Source organism: Geotrypetes seraphini, chromosome 16, assembly GCF_902459505.1.
Source record: "Geotrypetes seraphini chromosome 16, aGeoSer1.1, whole genome shotgun sequence".
In the NCBI taxonomy this organism is placed as follows: Eukaryota; Metazoa; Chordata; class Amphibia; order Gymnophiona; family Dermophiidae; genus Geotrypetes; species Geotrypetes seraphini.
The window spans coordinates 16,819,561-16,835,809 of NC_047099.1; positions in this window are offsets into that span (position 1 = coordinate 16,819,561).

Sequence of the window (16,249 nt, forward strand, 5' to 3'; positions counted from 1 at the left end):
AAAGTGAACTGGCCAATTCTTTCGTTATTTATTTTAAGGGTGCTGGCAGCAGGGTGGTCTGGGGCTGAAGGAAATGATCCGGTTATGGAGCAACATTGGAGCCTTTTTATCTCCTGCAGACATGTGCCGTGCATTTGTTGTGGAAAGAGATGAAAGGTTCACTTTACAGTTACCTCAGCTTCAGGCTGTTCTCACTGGGCAAGTCGTCCAAAGTTAAAAAGAGCCTAAGACACATTTTCGAAAGATACGTCCAACATTTTTGTACTTTCAAAAATCGTCTAATTATACGTCCTGACGATCTGATCGTCCAAGCCACTAAATCGTCTATCTTTATACCACATTTCCGTCCAACCTTCCGTCCAAGTCCAAAACACCTAGAACAAGCCCTGTTGGACGTGGGAGGGGTCTGCACACCCCGACATGCCACCTAAATAGTGGGGTACCTTACAGGGCACTGCTGTGAGCTTCACAAAAAGAGTGCCATGGCTTCTCCTCACTACAGCTCCCTTATAGGTCACGGTGAGCCCCCCAAACCGCCTCCAGAATCCCCTAGACCCACTTATCTACCATCCCAATAGCCATTATGGCTGCAGGAGCCACTTATATGCCAGTAAAAAAGGGTTTTGGGGGTATATAGGGCAGTGCACATGTTTCAGTATCAATGCAGTGATTACAGGGGCTTATCGGCATGGGTCCTCCTCTCTATGGGTCCCTAACCCACCCCCAAGATGACTTAAGCTGCCTCTGGGCTGGACAACTAGGCTTTCCTATGCCAGGCGGCCAGGTGATGATGGTCTGGAGGCTGAAATTTAAAGTTGTGAATAAAATTTTTATGGGGGGGTTGGTGATCACTGGGTAGTGTGTGGGGGATCTGTGCTATGTGTTTTCAGTGCTTATCTGGTGAGTTTAGGTGGGTTTTTGTGACTTAGACCATGTTTTACATGGTCTAAGTCGCAACGTCCAAGTTCCATCTAGGCTCTGTTGTTAAACTTTCGGTTATACATGCTGTACGACTAAGTCTAACCCGGCCCACATCCAGCCCAACTCCCGCCCTCGACACGCCTCCCGAAATGCCCCATTTAGCTTTGGACGTTGAGCAGCACTATGAAGGCCTAGGTCGTTTAGAAATACGTCCAAAACCCGTTTTTAGTATCGGCACTTGGACGTTTTTGAGAAATGTTCGTCCAAGTGCCGACTTAGGCCGGTTTTTGGACGTTTTTCTCTTTCGATTATGAGCCCCATAGGTTATTAGGAGCAGTAGTTATTTATTTATTCATTCATTCAATTTTCTATACCATTCTCCAAGGGAAGCTCAGAATGATTTACATGAATTTATTCAGGTACTCAAGCATTTTTCCCTGTCTGTCCTAGTGGGCTCACAATATTTATAATGTACCTGGCGCAATGGGAGGAGTGTGGTTCAGTGGTTAGAGTTACAACCTGAGCACCCTGAGGCTGTGGGTTCAAACCTCCAGGGATGACTTAAAAGTTCCCTTTGTCTTCAATATTGCACCAAATCCCCATGTTGGCAGCCTCTGGAGATGGGATCACCAAGCTAGGGATCCACAGAGCCTATTTCTCTTTACAGAGGATATCGGGTCCAAGGCAACAGTGGAGGGGTTCCCACAAATAAGGCACCCTTGTTAGACCAATAATATCTGGTCCCAGAGAAACATCTCATGGCATCCTGATGCTGTAATTTTCCACTGTCATTGATCTGATCACCCAAACTTCCTCCTCTCAAGATCTGCAAATGCTGCCTTCAACAGAATCCCCAACCTGAAGAGCAGAAGCCAAGTCCAAGAATAACTTTCATTCCCTCTGTTTTGCAGAGCAATGTCACTACAACATCATGCTACTTATTAAATTCGTTTTATTGTTGGCAGAACCCCTTCCTCCACTATGCTTATCCTAGTTCTACATGATGGGAAAAGAGAGAGAAAGACAGTTAGTAATCAGGGAAGGTAACTTTGTTCCTCAGTCTCACCTTCTTCTCAGAATTCTGGAACATCTCTAAGGCTTCTTCCACCAGACTCTCATCATAGCCCTGTTCACAGAGCCTGTCACAAGCACCAAGTTGTGAGCTCTAATACCAGTACAATATGTGGTTTGAGGGCAGGGCAGGGCTAATGAGATTTCTCAGAGATATGAGGTCATTGCAAATAGTCTGTTCAGAACCAGGACTGCTTTAACCATTTATGGGAACTTTTATTTATTTAAAAGTGCCCCTTCCCAAATCATGAATCCAGTAAATGCTAAATCACCTTCCAAAACTCATCTTTCTAGATTTTACTTTATCTTATCAGGCATCTTGAGAGTTTCAGAAGAGCTAGCCTAAAGGTATCAAACAGCCATTTTCATTAGTTTTCCATGTTGCTTACAGGATTTTAAAACTTTTTTGTTGTTGTTTTTGGAGGCAATGTCATCAATTTAAAGTGCCCTGCTTCTGCCAGAGATGGAGCCCGCTATTCAGGCAGCTTGTTCATACAGTACAGCAAGGTAGAAGGAATGGAGTCTGGAGTTGACTGAGGAAGAAAGGCACAGATAGGAGGGACTTACCAGCTGAGCTGAGCTCACTGTGGGGGGAACATATGGGGAGATGAGTGAGTGCATTTGTAGGTCAGTAAGAGGAGTTTGAATTGTATTCGGAAACGGTTAGAAGTGGCGTACCTAGCATGTGTGACACCCGGGGTCCATCATTTTTTGGCACCCCCCCCCCATCTGTACGAAAAACATGACTTTTAGTAACAAGCCACACGTCACACATGAGTACCTAGGAAAAGGCAGCATCTTACATACTGTAGTGAGCAGTACAACATCAATACACCCATTGTAAAACTAAACAAGCCAGACTAGTACAGATCAATCCTGCAGTCAATCCTAACAGAAAACCATGTCTTTCGAACACACAGAACACAGAAAACACCTTCGCCTAGTATGGAATGTCATCACAAACTTACCCCTCCCCCTTTTACAAAACTGTAGTATGAATTTTAGCCACGGTGGTAACAGCTCTGACACTCATAGAATTCTGAGTATCAGAGCTGCTACCACCACGGCTGGCGCTAAAAAACGCTCCACAGTTTTGTAAAAGGGGGATAAAATAGAAATACATAGGCAAAGGTTAAATTGAACCAGCAAGAAGCTGGACTCTGCATACAATGCAATACCACAGAAACAGTGACACATGTCTCCTAAAGCAATAAATAAATAGAAAATTTTGTTCTACCTTTGTCTTCTCTGGTTTCTGCTTTCCTCATCTTCTTGCTACTGTCTTCCTTCCATCTACTGTCTGCCATCTCTCTGCCCCTATATGGCATCTTCTCTCCTTCTATGCCCCTTCCAGAAACTGTATGCCTCCCCCTTCCATCTCTCCTTTCACCCCCATTGGTCTGGTATCTGTCTCCTCTCCTTCCCCCCTGCTCTGGCATCTCTCTCTCTGCTCCCTTCCTCCTGTTCTTCCCTGGTCTTCCTTCTCAATTTATTTTCTGCCTCTGTCTTAATTCTTTTTAATTCAGTCCTCAATTTCCCTCTTTCACTGTGTCTATCTATAGCTTGCCACCTCTTTCCCTCACCCCTTCCAGTAACTAACTCTATCCTCTTCCCTCAATCCTGCATGTGCCTTTTTTCTTTCTCCTCCCCACTTCTTTCCAGCATCTGCTCCCCCTTTCCCTCACACTTCCATTCAGCAGCTGTCCTTCCTCTCCTCCACACTTCTATTCAGTGTCTGTTTCCCTCTCTCTACCCCTTCCATCTACTGTTCACGCTCTATCTCGTCCCTTCCATTCACTGCCCTCTGTGCTCTTTCTATCCAGTGTGCACCCTTTCTCTCTCTCTTGCATATGGCATCTTCCCTCTTTCTATGCTCCTTCCATAAACTATCTATCCTGTGCCCCTTCTCTCCTTTGTACATGATTGATTTCACCTCTTGTCACCTCCATTTTTCTCTCTCTGTCACTACACCCTCCCCTATGCTCTGGCATCTCTCTCGTCTCCTTTCTTTCCTTCCCACCTCACGGAATGGCATCATCCCTTCCCTGATTCCCGGCATCTCTCTCCTTTCCTTTTCTTCCATCTCTCCCTCCCACTCCATGCTCTGACATCTCCTCCTTCCTTTCCCCCTTACTTTTCCCTTGATCTGGCATACCTTCCTCCTTCCCTTCATGCCCTGGCGTCTCTTCTTCCCTCTAAGCCCTGGCATCTCCATTCATTCCCTCCAGTTGGGTACAGCAACACTCTCCCCAATTCTCTCCCCCTCTGCTCCCTTTCTTCCTTCTGTCACCCAAGACCTGGTGTCCTGAACTTCATCGGGCAGCAGCAGCATTCACAATTCACTGCTGTTGCCGGCTTCAGGCCTTCCTCTCTGTCGGGTCCTGTCTTCATGAAAACAGGAAGTAGGCAGGACCCAGCAGAGAGGAAGGCCTGAAGCTGGCAACAGCAGCGAATTGTAAAAGCTGCTGCTGCCCGAAGAGGGTAATGGTGCCAGGCCTTGGAGCTCCAAGGCAGACCACTTCTCCCCCCTCCCAGCCGAACCCCCGCTGATCTTCCTATCTCTCCCCCCCAAGTGAACCTTTCTGACCCTCCCAGCGAGAGCAGCAAACCTCCCTCCAGTAGCGTCGGCTGCTTTGCGGCTTTCTCCTGCCGGTGAAGCATCACTGATGATGTCATCAGTGACGCGGCAGAGGGAGGAGAAAGCCGCGAAGCAGCCGACACTACTGGAAGGAGGTTTGCTGCTCTCGCTGGGAGGGTGGGAGCGTGATAGGGATCGGGCCGGCTGTGCACCCCCCTAAGGCTGCACCCGGGGTGGATGTCCCCCGCCTCCCCCTTGGTACGCCACTGCAGATAGGAATTCAATGAATTGACTTTTGGAGAGGGGTAATGTAAGTATAGCAGCTCTCCTGGAATATGAGGAGTCTGGAGTTGGACAGACCACCTCTTCCTCTCAACACATTGACACGCTGCCACCACCACCACCATTAGGAACACCTCACCGGGTAGGCCAGCAATGCTTATAAACTTTATAAAACACATTATTATATTTTCTTATAAAGCACATATTTTAACTGAACTCTCTGACATCCTCAGCCTTGCCATTCACAAAAATAGAAGGAAGAAAAGTTCCCGTTTCCTGCTGTCTCATGTCCCCGGCCTATACAATATTTTTCTTCTGCAGACCCTTCAAAAGTCTGACCAAATCCTCGTTTCACTTGCATTATAAAGTACTGAAGTTGCCATCTTTCCCCAATCCCAGGTCCTAAAGTCTAAGACTGTAGCGTAAACTAGTGCTGCCCGATTCAAGAAAAAAAAAAAAATTTTGATTCGATTCAGCCTATTGAATTGGTTTTTCGATTCAACTTTCCTGCCCAATTGGATGTTTTTGGGTTGTTGTTTTTTCAAACATCCTGGTGGATTTATTTTATACCTTTTTCACCCCCCTTTGGCTTCTCCTAACCACACTGGCGCTGTGGTATAAGTAAAATAAAGAAACAAAAAGGACTTTTCCTCTCTCTGTTAAATCCTAGCTCACGTTTGCGGTCTAACACCAGCTCTGGCAGGATACACATTTCAAATCTGACATATTGTAATCACAAAACAGAAAACAAAATTTTCTACCTTTTGTTGTCTGGTTATTTTTCAAATCTTGTTGGTCCAAGGCTCTGGTTTTCTTCTGATAACTTGCTTGCCAGGGTCTCCTTCTTTCTGCATGCTAACCATCCATCTGCCAACTCTGTCCTCCCTTTCCATTTCCCTTCCCTTCCCAGGAAGTCTGGTATCTTTCCTTTTTTTCATCTCCCTCCACAGATCCATCTTTTCTTAACTACCCTTTCATCCAGCATCTCTCCCTCCTTCCCCACCACCCCAGGGTCCACCATCTCTCCCTTTCTTTTCCCAACTACCCTCCTATCCAGTATTTCTATCCCCCCTCCACACCATCCCTTGTGTCCAACTTCTCTCCCTTTCTGTTCTTTCCCTCTCTAAAAACCATGGTCCATCATCTCTCTCCCTCTTCTCTATTTTCAGACCCATTATTTCTTCCCACCCAAAAGCAGGCATATGCATGTCTCTTTGAACCCCCCCATTCCCTCCTTGTATTTCTACACCAGGGCCCCCCTCCCTGAAGGCCTGTCCCCCCCCCCCTTAAAGGTCTGCATCCCACCCCTGAAGGCCTGCACCCCCCGAAGGCCTGTACTCCTCCTGAAGGCTTGCACCCCCCGAAAGCCTGCCTGCCTTCCTTTCCCCCCCTTGAAGGCCTGATCCCCTTGAAGGCCTGTCCCCCCCCCCTTGAAGGCCTGCACCCCCCAAAGGCCTGTCCCCCCCTTGAAGGCCTGTCCCTCCCTTGAAAGCCTGCCTACCTGTCGTCCCCCCTTGAAGGCCTGTCCCCCCTTTGAAGGCCTGCCTGCCTGTCCCCCCTTTGAAGGCCTGTCCCCCCCTTGAAGGCCTGCCTGCCTGTCACCCCCCCTGGCCTCCCTGCACCACCTGCGAAGCAGCCCGCAGCGGGATTGCGATGCCAGCGATCCCTGCGCTGCTTCGGAGCTGCTTCCTCCGCCGCGGGTCCGCCCCTCCTCTGATGTCAGAGGAGGGGCGGGACCACAGCAGAGGAAGCAGCGTTGAAGCAGCGCAGGGTGGTGCGGGGAGCCCAGGGGGGGCAAGCGGTCCTTCGGGGGGGGAATGAACGCCAAGGCCGGGAGCACCCCATCAGGGCTTGCACCTGTGGCGGACCGCCGCCCCCCCTTGGTACGCTACTGCAGATAAACCATCCCATCAATGGTAAGCAGGGAGAAAATAAGGAGGGAGTCAGAGCACTGATTCATGGCAGGAGGTACATAAGATATCCATTACCTGCAGGTACTGTGACTGGGGGATATTCATTACCTGAAGATACTGTGATTGGGAGGAATAGTGCTGGGGGAATATTTATCACCTGCAAATACTGTGACTGGGAGATATCCATCACCTGTGGGATGCTGCAGGGCTCAGTACTTGGACTCGTGCTCTTCAATATCTTTATAAACGATCTGGACATAGGTACAATGAGCGAGGTGATTAAATTTGTGGATGATATGAAGTTATTCAGAGTGGTGAGGGGGATTGCAAAGATCTGCAACGTGACATAATCAGGCTCGAGGAATGGGCATCGACATGGCAGATGAGGTTCAACGTGGATAAGTGTAAAGTGATATATGTCGGTAATAAAAATCTCATTCATGTATACAGGATGTCCGGGGCAGTACTTGGAGAGACCTCCCAGTAAAGAGACTTGGAACTTCTGATCAATAAGTCGATGAAACCGTCCACACAATGTGCGGCGGCAGCAAAAAGGGCGAACAGAATGCTAGGAATGATAAAAAAGGGAATCACAAATAGATCGGAGAAGGTTATCATGCCGCTGTACCGGGCCATGGTGTGCCCTCACCTGGAGTACTGCGTCCAGCACTGGTCGACGTACATGAAGAAGGACACGGTACTACTCGAAAGGATCCAGAGAAGAGCGACTAAGATGGTTAAGGGGCTGAAGGTGTTGCCATACAGTGAAAGATTAGAGAAACTGGGCCTCTTCTCCCTCGAGCAGAGGAGATTGAGAACGTACGCAGGTGGGGCTAGTCTCAGTTAGGGCACTGGTCTTTGACTGGAGGGCCGCCGCGTGAGCGGACTGCTGGGCATGATGGACCGCTGGTCTGACCCAGCAGCGGCAATTCTTATGTTCTTACTAGGAGGAACTGGACTGAGGGTTATCCATCATCTAAAGACACTGTGATGGGAGATATCCATACTTGTAAATACTATGACTGTGAAGGATTGAACTGGGTGATATTCATAACCTGTAGATACTGTGATTGGGAGGGACTGAGGGATATCCATTACCTGTAAATGCTGTAACTGTGAAGAACTGGACTAGGGAATATCCATCATCTGCACATACTGACTGGAAAGTACTATCACCTGTTACTGGGAGAGACAAGACTGGGGGGCTGTCTATTATCTGCAGATACTGGGACTGGAAGATATCCATCACCTGTAAATACTGTGACTGGGAGGAACTAGACTGGGAGATATCTATCATCTGCAGATACTATGACTGGGAGGGACTGGGGATATCCATCATCTACAGCTACTGTGACTGGAAAAGACTGGGGTATATCCATCACCTGCAGATACTGACTGGAAAGTACTGGACTGGGAAATATCTATCACCTGTTACTGGGAGAGACTAGACTGGGGGGTTATCTATTATCTGCAGATACTGGGACTGGAAGATATCCATCACCTGTAAATACTGTGACTGGGAGGAAATGGACTGGGAGATATCCATCATCTGCAGATACTATGACTAGGAGGGACTGGGGGATATCCATCATCTACAGCTACTGTGACTGGGAGAGACTAGGGTATATCCATCACCTGCAGATACTGTGACTAGGAAAGACTGTACTGGGTGTATCCATTATCTGCAGATACTGACTGGAAAGTATATATCACCTGCAGATATTGTTAATGGGAGAGACAGGACTGTGTGTATGGGGGGAGGTAATCCATTATTTGCAGATACTGGGACAGGGAGATATCCATCACCCGTAAATACTGTAACTGGGAGGAACTGGACTGAGGGATATCCATCACCCGCAGATATTGTGACTGTGTATGGGGGGAGGTAATCCATTATTTGCAGATATTGGGACAGGAAGATATCCATCACCCGTAAATACTGTAACTGGGAGGAACTGGACTGAGGGATATCCATCACCCGCAGATATTGTGACTGGGAAGGACTGGACCGGGAGATATCCATCACCTGCAGACCTGGGTTAGACTGGAGGTACATAACAGCTCTGAGTGCTGCAGTGGGTGGATGGAAATGAGGAGAGGTCTAAGGATCTCACAGTTTTGAACATCTCTCTTGCTATAATGTAGCAGCTGATGGTCCGGCAGGCAGGATGGGGGAAGTTGTCCGGGGTCTCACAGTTACAAACATTTCTCCTGCTTGCTGTAGTGGTCGAATTGATTCTTCCAGTGTATTATATAGGCGCTCAAACAATGGAACTCCTGCTTCCACTGTCGTTCTGCTTCATTGATGTTGTCTAGGAAAAGAGAGAAAAGGGGAGGCTACATCAAGAAAGAGCCAAAGGGAGGAGGCGACCACTGGATGGCAGCGATTGTCATTGGATGAAGGATACCCTGCTAATCTAATTACAGCAGAAATGTTTCTTATTTCCTTCATCCCTTCCTGATCTCTGGACTAATTTCTAGATTATCCTTTTGGGGGTAATATATTTTCTAGTGCAATAGGTGTGTCATTCTGAACAGTAGGGTATTCTCCACATGCTCACAAGCCGTGCAGAAGGAATCCACTCCAGTTTTTCAACTCTTCCTCCTTCTCCTTCTGCTGCCCCTTTCAATTTTTTTTTCTGCATGTGAGTCGGAAGGTGTCTTTCTGATCAACCGCATAAGTGTTCGAGGCTTGTGCAGAGGAGGATGGAGCTTGCAGGAATGGGGCAGGGACAGGATGGGACAATGTCCCCGTGTTATTCTCTAGTTGCAAGTTCAATCCCAGCCTGCTCCTTGTGACTCTGGGCAAGTCACTTAATTTGCCATTGACCCACATTCAGTTAGATTGTGAGCCTGCCAGGACAGAGAGGGGAACATACCCGATTACTAGAAACGGACTGATAGTGCGGAATAGAAATCCTATAGATCAATGATTCATCTTATTTTCTAATTTTGTCGATTGTTTGCTTTACCACAGTGATGTGGAAGTACCATGCGTCCATCAGCGAGTCCACTGTCTGTCCCTGCTCGGGAAGATCTACAGTATGAACTCGTCTCCGAGCACACTGCGAGCTACAATTGCTGTCACCATACAGGTCAACATGGCGGAAAAATCCAGGAATGAAGCCACGGTGGGCAACCTAATAACACTGTATTTCAACAACTTTATAGCCACTTTGTATAAACTACAAATGGAAGATGGAAGGCAGACCATGGATTGTATAACCCACAATAGAAATTTAATTTAATTTTCAGTGCTGGTATGTCCAAGGGCCATTGCTGCCACTGCTCCCATGCCAAAAACCTTTAACATTTGGCCCTACTTAAGGCCACTTTTGCAACATAAAAGCATACTAATGCAAAAGCAAACATGATACCTTAGCCACCTGAATCAGATGGACTCCCCAGTCATTAGGAGCGGTATAGAAGCTTCCATGTCAGAGTTAGGAAAAGGCGCCTGTTTTAAATGACATGAGTTTCCCCTGTTTCACTTCCCACTGGTCTTTTTCTAGATTACCCTCTCCTATATGGACTACATCAAGTACTGCCAGAGTCTGGGGAGTTGGTAACACTACAGACACTTTGAGGAGAATGCCATTCAGCGCAGCGCTCACCTCCCTGTCACCAAAGAAGGTGTCTTTGCTCTTTTCCAGCTCTCGTTAGCTATAGTCAGCAGGAAGCTGTCTTCAGGGAACCTGAGTGAATCCATCCATTTTGGTGAGTATGAACAAAGTGCTGCTCTGTCTTGGGAATCATGGATAAGAGCTGCTCATAACTGCTTCTTCCTTTGGCTTTTCAGCATATTGCTCTTATCACCTGGCTTCACTGTTGAATCAACCAAGTCTAGAGTGTGCGGTGCTGCCTCTCAATTGTACAGTTTTGCTCATGAGTAACAGGTACCGTTTCTGTGTCTCATAAATCATTCACTGTGGCCCGCAGCTCCTGGGAGAGTCTTGCATTATTTTCTGCTACACTGATGCTGGAGAATGACACACTGTTAGCTTCATGTACTCTTCCATTTATCATTTTTTTAAAGTTCACTGCTCCATCTTTCAGTCGTGAAGTCTTTGGGGCCCCTATACTAAAGTGCGTTAAAATTTAACGTGGGATTTTACTGCATGATAACTGCAAACTGTATCTGGCATTTTTTGAGAATTTTCCCACTTGTGAACTAATGTTACTATTAACTGTAAGTGCTGTAAGTGCATAGAGTTAATGTAGGAGGACTTTCTGCCTCCAATTTAGGAGATGCTCAGTGCTGATATGTTAGCTCTGCATTAGCCCTAGGCAAATGGACACTGTTTGAGGGGGCTGAAAGGGAGAGAGAGAGAGTGCAAGCTAGTGACAGTAGGATGGAATGGCAACTGAACTGAGCCCTATTAGTCCATGGGGAGATACTAAACGATTTTCATGCCTTTTATCTTCCTACAGCTGTTAGAAATTCTGGAACATTCTGCTGAACCAATGCCGATGGAAGATGAGGATGACCTTCCCAGCTTGTTGGAATCATTATCTCCCATCTGGACAGTAAGTACACTTAACCTCTCTTTCACATTACAGACAGCTCTGATCTGTACACATGCTGGTTTTATGCAAAAGCTTTAGTATACGTAACCCTGCATAATATCTCACATCAGCTGCTATACAGAAGATTTGTCTGCATATTCTTCCACTGTAGGGTTATCCCTTTGGGGGCGGATGAGAAAACTTACTACTACTACTATTAATTATTTCTATAGTGCTAGCAGAGGTACACAGCGCTGTACAGAGTCACAAAGAAGACAGTCCCTGCTCGAAAGAGCTTACAATCTAAACAGACAAGACAGATAAACAGGATGTCATGGATAAAGTTAGGGGGCAAGGTTAATCTGAGGGAGCACCAGGGATAGAGGGGTATAGATAGAGGATTACTGCACAGGTCCTGGACCTGTTGGGCTGCCGCGTGAGCGGACTGCTGGGCACGATGGACCTCAGGTCTGACCCAGCAGAGGCATTGCTTATGTTCTTATGTTCATACACAGCCTCCACTAAATGCAAATGGACTCATGCATATTCATTGTGGGTATCCTGACTGGCTCCTCCGTGACAGATTTGAGAACTACTGTCCTACAGCTCTATTTCCCAAGTTAGTCCGGTATCAGCTGCATAGTTTGAATCTCCCAGTGAATGGTGTGTTTCCTGTTGATCATCTGATACCGGACTTGTGTCGAACCTTGGGTTCCTACTTGAGGTCGTTAGTTTTACCGGAGAGCATTGTGGATGGTGGATCGATCTTGTAAGCACAGCTCCTGAAGATGCCAAATGTGCAATATTTATAAATTATATTTATGAAATTGTATGTACTATTTATAATTCTTATGAATATAGGATGGTTTATGGCACTTATATAATTGGAATAATTAAAAGAAAAATTGATTTAATAAAGACCACCTGATTTAATTATTGTAATAAATATTTATGAGATAAATTTGCATATGCTGGGTGCCCAATATATGCAAATTGACTGTGAATATCCTGAAAAGCTGACTAGCTGTGAGGTCCCTAGGTTAGGTTTAGGAAGCCTTGGCCCACACCACTTGATATTTCCAGGTGGTCACTTGTTCAAACACTTGTCAGGTGGGGACTATGCTGTGATATTGGCAGTCTATGGGTGGAAAGTGAGAACGTCATGCAGCAGGATGTAATACTGGGCTTTCTTCCATCACAGAACAAAATGCTAGCAATGAGGAGAAAGTCGAGGTGCAGGTCTGTCGAAGAAGAGGACGAAGAAAGACCCTTCTTGTTTTCATTGGGATAAGTAAGTGCGTACCTATGCAGTACTCTTCAGTACTCTTCAAATTGTAATTTCTCTATCTGTCTTTATAGATTACTAGTGTTTTAGCACATTACATTTGTTACAGTAACGGGTGCTAGAATAACCCCACCTATACCCTGACTCTGACCCCACCCATGCCCCGCCTCTATCATGCCCGGACCCTGCCTCCCACTGATCCCAGTCCCACCACCTCACCTTTCACCATTTCCTTTGTACCCTTTTGGCCCTCATAGATTCTCCATTGCATTTGTCACCCAACAGGGTCTTTACTTACCTGAGGCGGCAGCAGTAGTCCTGACATACCAACCTTTCCTCCCTCAGTGCCCCAAAGCAGCAGTGGTCCTACCATTTCCATCTCTCCCTTTCCCCCTTTCACACCCTCTACCATCTCTCTCTGAGCCTGTTTCACCCCTTTTGCCATCTTTCCCTTTCCTGTACCCCTCTGTCCTTCCCAAAGACCATCTCTCTCTCCTGCCCCCTCCACACTCCCTGAAGTCTATCTCTCCCTATCCCCTACCATCTCTCCTGGTCCCCCTAGTAGCCCCTCTGTCCTTCTCATCCATCTGTCTCTGTCTCTCTCTCCTTTCCTCACTTGAGTCTAACATCTCTCCCTTTTCCCACTCCCTCCCCTGGAAATCCACTGCTTTATTTTAAGCAGCATAAATTTGTTCTACTCTTTGGGACCTGTGGTCTGTCTCAGTATGGTAGCTCTTATGCTTCTATGGCTTACTTCCCTCTCTTTACCCCTCCTATGGTCTGGTATCTTTATCCTCTTTCCAGTCAGGCATCTCTCTCCCCTCTTTCTCTTCCCCCCCTTTTTGGTCTGGCCTTGCCTTAGTCTGGAACCTCTTCCCCCTCCTTCCTTTCCCTGATCTGACATATCTCTCTTCTCTCTCTCTCTCCCCCACCCCCACCCCCTTTCCCATCCAGTAGTCTTAACATCCCCTTTTTCTTCCTCTTCCTCCCATGGTCTGGCATCTCTATCTGCCCCTTCCCTTTCTTCCCTAGCAGGTCTGGCCCTTTACTTTATTTTTCTCCCCATCCCTGAGGTCCAGCATCTCTTCCTCCCCATCCCTCACTGCTTGCTCACCGATCTCCTTGCGGTGCTGCTCTAACTCTTTGGTCGTAGGCAGCATGAGTGAAGTAAACACGCTGCCTCTGGTGACCTGGAAGCTTTCTTTCTGCTACTGCTTTCCGCCTATGTGGGGGCAGGAAGTAGTAGCAGAGGAAAAGCTTCTGGGTCACCGAAGGCAGTTTGATTACTTCACTCATGTTGCCTATGGCCGAAGAGTTAAAGCAGCAGCACTGCGAGAACGGTGAGCAAGCACTTGATTTTGTGAGGGGGGGTCAGCAGCAGGGGATTCCAGATAGGTGCGTTGGCCTTGCAGTAGGGTGGGTGGGCAGGGGACCTATAGCCGCCGCCAGCCTGCAGCTGCCAACAGCCGCCGTGGCCTACAGCTACCGCGGATGGCAGCCGCCGACAGCCGCAGTGGCCGACATCTCTCTCAGGGGAGAGAGAGAGAGAGAACAAAAAGATTTGTGCATGGAAAATGGGAGCACACAGGTGGGAGTGCGCATGCGCGGTTTAGGGTTTTATTATATTAGATATTTTAAAATTTCTCAACTGGCTAATGTAGCTTTAATTCTAAGATCGATACCCAGAAAAAAATAATCTGTCCAAATCTGTCCAAATAGATTTGCCCAAATCTAATTTTTGCCGTACAGTGACACATTAGAGAAACTGGGCCTCTTCTCCCTCGAACAGAGGAGTTTGAGAGGGGACATGATCGAAACATTCAAGATACTGAAGGGGATAGACTAAGTAGATAAGAACAGGTTGTTCACCCTCTCCAAAGTAGGGAGAACGAGAGGGAACTCTTTAAAGTTGAAAAGGGATAGATTCCTTACAAACGTAAGGAAGTTCTTCTTCACCCAGAGAGTGGTGGAAAATTGGAACGCTCTCCCGGAGGCTGTCATAGGGGAAAACACCCTCCAGGGATTCAAGACAAAGTTAGACAAGTTCCTACTGAACAAGGACATACGCTGGTAAGGCTAGTCTCAGTTAGGGCACTGGTCTTTGACCAAATGAGCCGCCGCGTGAGTGGACTGCTGGGTGCGATGGACCACTGGTCTGACCCAGCAGCGGCATTTCTTATGCTCTTATGTTCTTACATTAACATACATATACACAACGGCACGAGCTCTAATGCTGTAACGTTATAACTCACATATATGCAAGCATCATACAAAAACAGATTATACTATCATTTCATGAAACCATGTGACGCTATGAGCGAGTGAGGACAGTTTCCTGCTTGCTCCGGGGCAACTCCGCTAACTTTTCTAAATTTACTGGACTCATTATCTCGGGGATTGCGCTGCTTTGTTTGAAGGCTTCCCAATTTATGGACAGGTACATCACCCGATCCCAGGACTCTATGACATCTAAAACCGCCAGGAAAGATTGCGAACGTGTGCAGCCTACTGAGGGCAAGATGGCGGCTAGTCCCATGGCGGCGGTGTCGCACCTTACGGAGGCAGCCTTGAGTGATATCAAAGAGGCGATTGCACAAGTCCTGGGTCCGAAAATGGAGCAACTCTCTTCCCAGATAACTCACTTAGAGAGCATCCTGTCCGCGACAACAGCGCATACTGCAGAGCTGGAACAGCGCGTGTCGACGCTTGAAGATTCCTCATCGACACACGCGATTGACCTGATGACGCTTCAAACTCAGTTGCACGCCCAATTGGAGAAACTTAAAGATTTAGAAAATCGATCGCTACGCTCTAACTTGCGCATCATGGGCATACCTGAAACTATCTCAGATCGGCTCTTGTTGGATACTATGGAGCGTTGGTTGCAAGACAAATTGCCGCTACCCTCGTCTCTGGGCCCTCTGAGATTGGAACGGGTGCACCGCTTGGGGTCTCGAGCGGGCCTGGAGACCCGCCCGCGGATAGTTATTCCAAAACTTCTTAACTTTCGCCACAAGGTGGAAATCCTACAACAATATCGGGCTAAGCGGGATGTGCTGCAGTACAATGGAACGCCCGTTCGAATCAGTCAAGATTTCTCTGTGGCACTACAGGAAAAGCGGAAGCTTTGTGCACCAAGCTAGTGGAACTCAAACAGCGGTTCCAGTTTAATTATCCAGCTCTTCTCCGGGTTCACCATAATGGTGTCTGGAAATCGTTCCAGACACCGGAGGCTGCTGGGGACTTTATTAAGACCCTTAGTGGTGCTTCCTCTGGGGAAGTATGACTGTTCTTTGGTTTTTGGACTTCTGTGGTTTTTGCACACTGTTTGCTTGTTGGGTCTTATTGCATTAGTGCACTATTAGCCTCATTGTTCATTAGAGACTAATATTCACTGTTGGCCGGGGTAGCCCCTTTGTTTAGCGTCATATCATGACTTGTTCATATCCTTCATGGTAAGGATATCTGGGGATCTTTGTTGGGGTTGGGGGGGAATTGCTCTTGGGGAATGGCAGCGGCATTATTGTTGTCTGGTATGTTGGCTTTAGCTTTGGTGGGACCTGAGTGTATTCTTGTGTGTGCATGCGTGAGGTTGAATAGGTACTGTATGCTTGGATTCTATACACTGAGTCATGGGGCGAAGCTGGGTGCCCGGAGACTACTGTTTCCTTGATGATGGATTGCTCTTGGTTT